Source organism: Nilaparvata lugens, chromosome 9, assembly GCF_014356525.2.
Source record: "Nilaparvata lugens isolate BPH chromosome 9, ASM1435652v1, whole genome shotgun sequence".
NCBI lineage: Eukaryota > Metazoa > Arthropoda > Insecta > Hemiptera > Delphacidae > Nilaparvata > Nilaparvata lugens.
Genome location: NC_052512.1, coordinates 28,388,098 through 28,394,097, shown reverse-complemented (window position 1 = coordinate 28,394,097; position 6,000 = coordinate 28,388,098). Strand labels below are relative to the sequence as shown.

General features: G+C 36.1%; 1 protein-coding gene across 1 annotated transcript in view; it reads right to left on the bottom strand.

Annotated features, from left to right (window-relative positions):
- LOC111055300 overlaps nucleotides 1-6,000 on the bottom strand; it is a 151,400-nt gene that overhangs the window by 27,231 nt on the left and 118,169 nt on the right. The gene's annotated exons all lie outside the window — the stretch shown is intronic.

The window sequence follows — 6,000 nt, the reverse complement described above, 5'->3', positions numbered from 1 at the left end:
GTAAAATGAAATCATAGCATTGTGTCAAAAGTTATAGGTGTTCGAAATTTTGATCCTTGAGGTGTCCTTAAGCTTGCCTCTCCACTAGGAAATACTAAAATGAAGTGCATCCAGTGGGTGATTCTCATTGAAAATGATCTCATGAACTCATGTCATTGGGCGAAATATCAATGTGAAGACAATGTAGTTGGTGATGATGTTGAAGCTGAAAATTGGTGTTTTCACAATACAAGGAGCATTGTTGTCAGGTGTACCTGGAAATCTATTCGGGATAGAGCGCTCTTCCTGATTGTAAACACAAAAAAAACGCCCAGAGGGATTTTGAATTACAATCTGAGTGTTAACAATCAAGATATTGTAGATCAAAAACTAAAATCATCAATTGAATTTTCCTTCAATTTCACTCATTTTTGAAAACTCTAATCAGTAATCCTTGGATATAAAGAATTCCGAATGATCTCATTTCATTCAGAATTCTAATGTTCTGAAAAAAAAGGTTGAGCGAATGTTTTCGTCCGATTACGAGATTTGGCAGAAATAGCTGATGACTCGAAAATGAGCAGAAAATACGAGGTCTTTGGGCCACCCTTTATCTAGCACAAGGAAATTTCGGGTGAAGAAATTGGTTCTGAACTTCTCTTATGTACCCAAATAATATATTAAAAAATTAGAACCACAATATAAATTGCATGCATCAATGCACCCAAAATCTAGTAGTTTTATCTCTTGTCATAAATATAGTAACTGGACTAAAAAGGAATTCACAATAGTTTGTTTCATGCTCACCAAATCTGAAGGCGTCGGTTGGAGTTTGTAGATTGAAGTCGAAGGTTTCCACAACTCCAAAGCTTGTTCCTGTGGAAGATCCTGGCAGTTTGAACTTATAGATTTTATCTATGGTATCAGTCACATGAACTTCGTTAACATTTTCGGTGAAAAGGTATTCTATCACAACTCTGAAGAAGGTATCTTTCTGAGACTATGGAAAATAAAAAATCTATCATCAGTAACAGATCTCAGTGGAACAGAAATGTACAGTTACTTGTGGATATACAAACAACACTGCAAACTCTTCTCCATTAGGTGAACGTCTGGGCTCAAAATGACTCAATATGAAGGCAGTATTATTTGGAGGATCGATCTGGAAGAAAGTACTGGGATCTAAAATAGCCTTGTCATTGAAAACAAATCAGGGAAAGCTCTAAGTTATATTTTGGTTCTGAGCCTGGGTGCAGGACCCGCAACCGAATGTGGAGGTCACGAGGCCATCCATGAGTATCACTGGTGTTTCATTGGTGTCCTTGTGTGAAAGGAGCATAAGTGACTGAAAAAGTTGAATAAACTTATTGAACAAGCGCTAGTGAGTTCTCACTCTCACTATTGACCAACTAAAAGCAAAAGTCATTGTTCGTCTGTTTGTATGTTCTACAATAAATTTAGAAAGAATTGATCAATCAGCTCCAAATCTAAATATGTATTCTTCGAGCCTTTTCACAGGTCAAAAAAATTGACTTACTCCTTCGACCTTTCTCAGGATATAAAAATAACATTGAAAGTGCAAAAGAAAACTTTTTGTGATTTAATCAGCCAAAGAATTGACTGCATGCAATGACTACAGTTTTTACATTTATTTATTCATGTAGGATATGAGATTTTAGCTATGGTGATTCTATTTTGACGTATGATATAATATCATCATATGAAAGTTTGATTAATTCAAAAGGCAACATCGTTGATGAATAAATGAAAAAGTTAGTTTTCAGGAGAAAAGCTCAATGAATAGATCATGATAATGTAAAATGTGAGTAGCTATGATAAGCCGGTTCTGGGTACACCGGCAATTAGCTGCCAATAGGAAGCGAGGGGCGTGGCCTAAAGCCCTGCTCTACTACCCCCTTAACCCCCCACACACATGCATCTGTCATTTTGTCCCCCACCATGACTCCTCACCCTCCTCTTCCTGTTTTTTGTCATTCCCCTCTCATTCTTGTCAACCCCTCGTTCCCTATTGGCTGGTGAGGAGGAGTAGGAGGAGGAGGAGGAGGAGGAGGAGGAGGAGGAGGAGGAGTCATGGTGGTAGACAAAATGGCAGATTCATGTGTGTAGGGGGAGGGTGTGGGGGATAGTAGAGTGGGGCTTTAGGCCACGCCCCTCGCTTTCTATTGGCTGCTCATCACTGGTGGAGCCAGAATCGCAGAACCGGCTTATCATAGGTACTGATGTGAATGTGTGGAATTAATGAAAGTTTTATTGATTTGAAGAATAATATCCTACAATTTTAGGGGCTCATCCAGGATTGGATTAAATTGAATGGGATAGATCGCCAGATAGATCTGAAGTTTTGTGTGGAAAATGTCATATTCAGCAAGTTCGAAGAAGTGTGACTTGCTGAAAACAGCAGGAGAGTTGAATATTGATCTGCCTATTAATCTGAGAATAGTACAAATAAGTAAATTGATTACCGAATCAGAAGGCTATGACAATGAGTTCACCAAGAATTTGTTGGAGAGAGTACAGACAGATAGAGAAAATGATGAGATGAAGGAACAAAAACGGAAACATGAAGAAAAAGAACGAGAACATGAGGAAAAGGAACGTGGAGAGAGACGAGAATGTGAGGAAAAGGAATGTGAAGGGAGACGAGAACATGGAGAGAAGGAACATGAAAAGAGACGAGAACGTGATGAAATATTTATTTTGCAACTTAAGCAGCAATTTGAATTGAGAGAATTCTGATCTCGAAACAGAGTTTGTGGTAACTATAATCACAATCAAGAAGTTAGTCTTCACACGAAGTTGATTTCTAACCATGGTTGGAACATTTTTCAAAACCTAGATTTGAATACTGAAATCAATCTAAAAATTCACAAGCATTTGATCTAATTCCTTGTAATGATAACTGGCCAAATCCTTGCAATGGAGAATTATTGAAAATTGATGAACAAAAACTTGAAAGTACGAGTATTACTGGTTATGTTAGTTTAGAATCTGTAGCCTACAATCATTTCTGTAGATTGGGAAAAATGGTGAAGAGAGGGTGGAAAAGGGTGATGATAGGGTGGAGAGGGAACTGAGATGGAATAGAGGAAGGAAGATGGAATGGAATCAAATAATGGAATCAAATAATGGAATAAAAAAGAAACTTGGAGAACGGGATGAGAATGTACAAGGAGTAAGGAGAGATGAGAAAGATGAAGGAATGGATGAAAATCAAGATATGAATTTAGAAAGAAATAACAAATAATTATTGGCTGGTATTGAGAAAAGTGAAATTGATAAGAATAATTACAGAATGAGGAATATTGATGAATACTCGAAATTCAGACATTGATGAAAATGGTGTCAAAAACAGGTTTTTTTGCGATTTTCTCAAATACGGCTTCAATGATTTTGATTAAATTCATACTTAAAATAGTCATTGATAAGCTCTATCAACTGCCGCAAGTCTCATATCTGTAAAAATTACAGGAGCTTCGTCCTATCTATGCAAAGTTCGATTTTAGGTTCCCAATATTATCAGGCTCCAAATACAATTCAATCAAAAAATTCAAGATTGAGCATGAAAATCTCTACAATTAATGTTTGGTTTAATTTTCACCTAAAATTGAAAATAAGCTCGAAGTTTGAGAAAATAAGATTATTCAATTTGCAAACTGTTAGCAGGTGTTGATCCTATTAAATCATTCACTATGAAGAGATAGCAGACTTCACGTGTTCGCAGTGTTATTGTCCTGTCACAAGCTGGCTCAGATCTTTGAATAGTAGACTTGAGACGCGCGTGAACACTAGCATTAGGTGATCAATTTTCATAATGGCAAGGAAAATTGTTTGAGTGCGCCACACCAGATTCTTTTCTCTCGGATCTCTGTATGAATCATTTATCACATGACCACTTCCTCATTCCAAAAAATAAATTTGGGTACATATGAGGTTTTGAGATGTTGAAGCGATAGATTGATTTTTGAAGAGTAATTTTCCATTTCATTTGAGGATGCTATCCTCAATGAAACTTAGGTAATGTCAAATTATTCTTATTGGAGAAATATCAAATGTTTCCATGATTCTAATCAACTCTGTATAATCAAAAGTAGCAGATTTTAGAGATTACAATACAACAGTTCTTGAGCAAGCTCTCCAACCCAGGGGGTCACTAGTGTGAACATAGATCAAACGCTACATTACATAAACATATAATAAGGCCTATAAAACAGGGTTGATAACATTGTGAGCTTCTCCTATACCCTTCAGAGAAATTGTCTTTTTTCTTTAGGGCTACTGTTGTATGTAAATCGAAATGGAAATCCAAGTACCCTCTTTGAAATTGTTCAGTCACATAAACAATTTTGAAGAAGGTACTTGGATATCTATTTTTATTTATACTCCCAGAGAAGGTACATACCTCCTCTATTTCACATCCCATTAACTGATACTTAGTTATAATGAATTTCTCTTGAAATGTGGATTTCTCAATGAGAGTAAAATGTTGGCTATCCACTGAATACGACCACTCGGGGAAAATGCCAAATATTATGTCACTGTTGAAATTATCCATGTCAACTCCATAGCACCTTTGAACAAAATACCATACAAAAATCATAACACAAACAATAACTGATGAAATAAACTAAAGTGGAATTCACGTTTTAAAATTAGCACCCAATAAACATTGGTTTACTATCCTTGTTTGTAATTAGTCAAAAAACAGATAATTTTATATCCTTTTTCAACTCTGTTTCATTGCCAAATCGTTTGAGAAATATGTTGATGTATAATTTACTGCCTAAATATTCATCATCAATCATTGAGAAATATATTTCTCAAATCATTATTATTGATAAGCATTCACTATAGAATAATTGATAAAGATAGGCTGTTGAATCAAATATGTGAGGGTGACTTGAATCACAGCTTGGTAACTTGGGAGAAAGGGATGTGGCAACCATTCAAGACACTAACGTCAAACCTGGACACATTCATCCTAGCACTGGAAATCAGTCTTGGAATGGAGGCGGCTGCTTTTGTTGTTCTTGTTCTGAAGAAGAAGTGTCATGTTTTGGTGGGTGACTAATTTCTCTACCTGGAAGATAGCCTCTGGTTGTGCTATCCTTCTGAAGTGGAATTCACTCTAGTTCATTCAATAACCAGTCGGTTATTTTCGGGTTATTTTTCGTATGACCTCCAGTCGAAGATTATCAGGGCTCCATTGTATCACCAACCACATCAAGTACCAAGTACCATTCAAGGTATAATGAGAATAGAGCTACTAGAATATTTTGTTATAGGTCACCCAATGGTCCTTCTTGACTCTATAACTTTATTTGAGGTAAAGGAACAGACTCATCAATTCTATATCCTCAAATATTTCTCTCAGCCAGTAAAGCATTCACATCCAAGTTCCAGATTTATAACTGCTGACAAGTTATTGCCTTACAATTTTACTGACACACTAAGAGATAGTCGATCTTGCAAGGCTACTGCAAGTCACTTCCTGGAAAGTTAATTTGAGAAAACTGAAATGGCAAATGTAAAATTTTGGTTTATGGAACTTGCTTCATTTTATAAGGTGATTTCTCACCTTAATAATCTGTCCTGTCTAAAAGCTTCTATATTATATTTTCAAGCTCACCCCAACTGCATCCTAACGACTTCAAATTATCTCAAGAATATAATCCGATATATTTTCATTCCTTATCTTCAATTCTCACCTTGGGTTCACCTTGACCTTGAGGTGACATTTTGTAACCTTGAACTTGGGGTAGTCTGGTGCAGGATGCACCAGAATACTCCTTTCATACCTACATTTTTCCTCTATTCAAAGCTGAGTATATCTGTAATCAATGAATATGAAAAGTTGTATTTAAACTTAAATTGCAAAACAGAACCACCTCTTCCACTTGCTGCGAACAATTCTCAATCCTATTATATTAAACGACCAATTTCTGTATGTATGCATTCATTTATGTATTTGTGTATGTTCAATGGATCTCGGAAAAGGCTCTT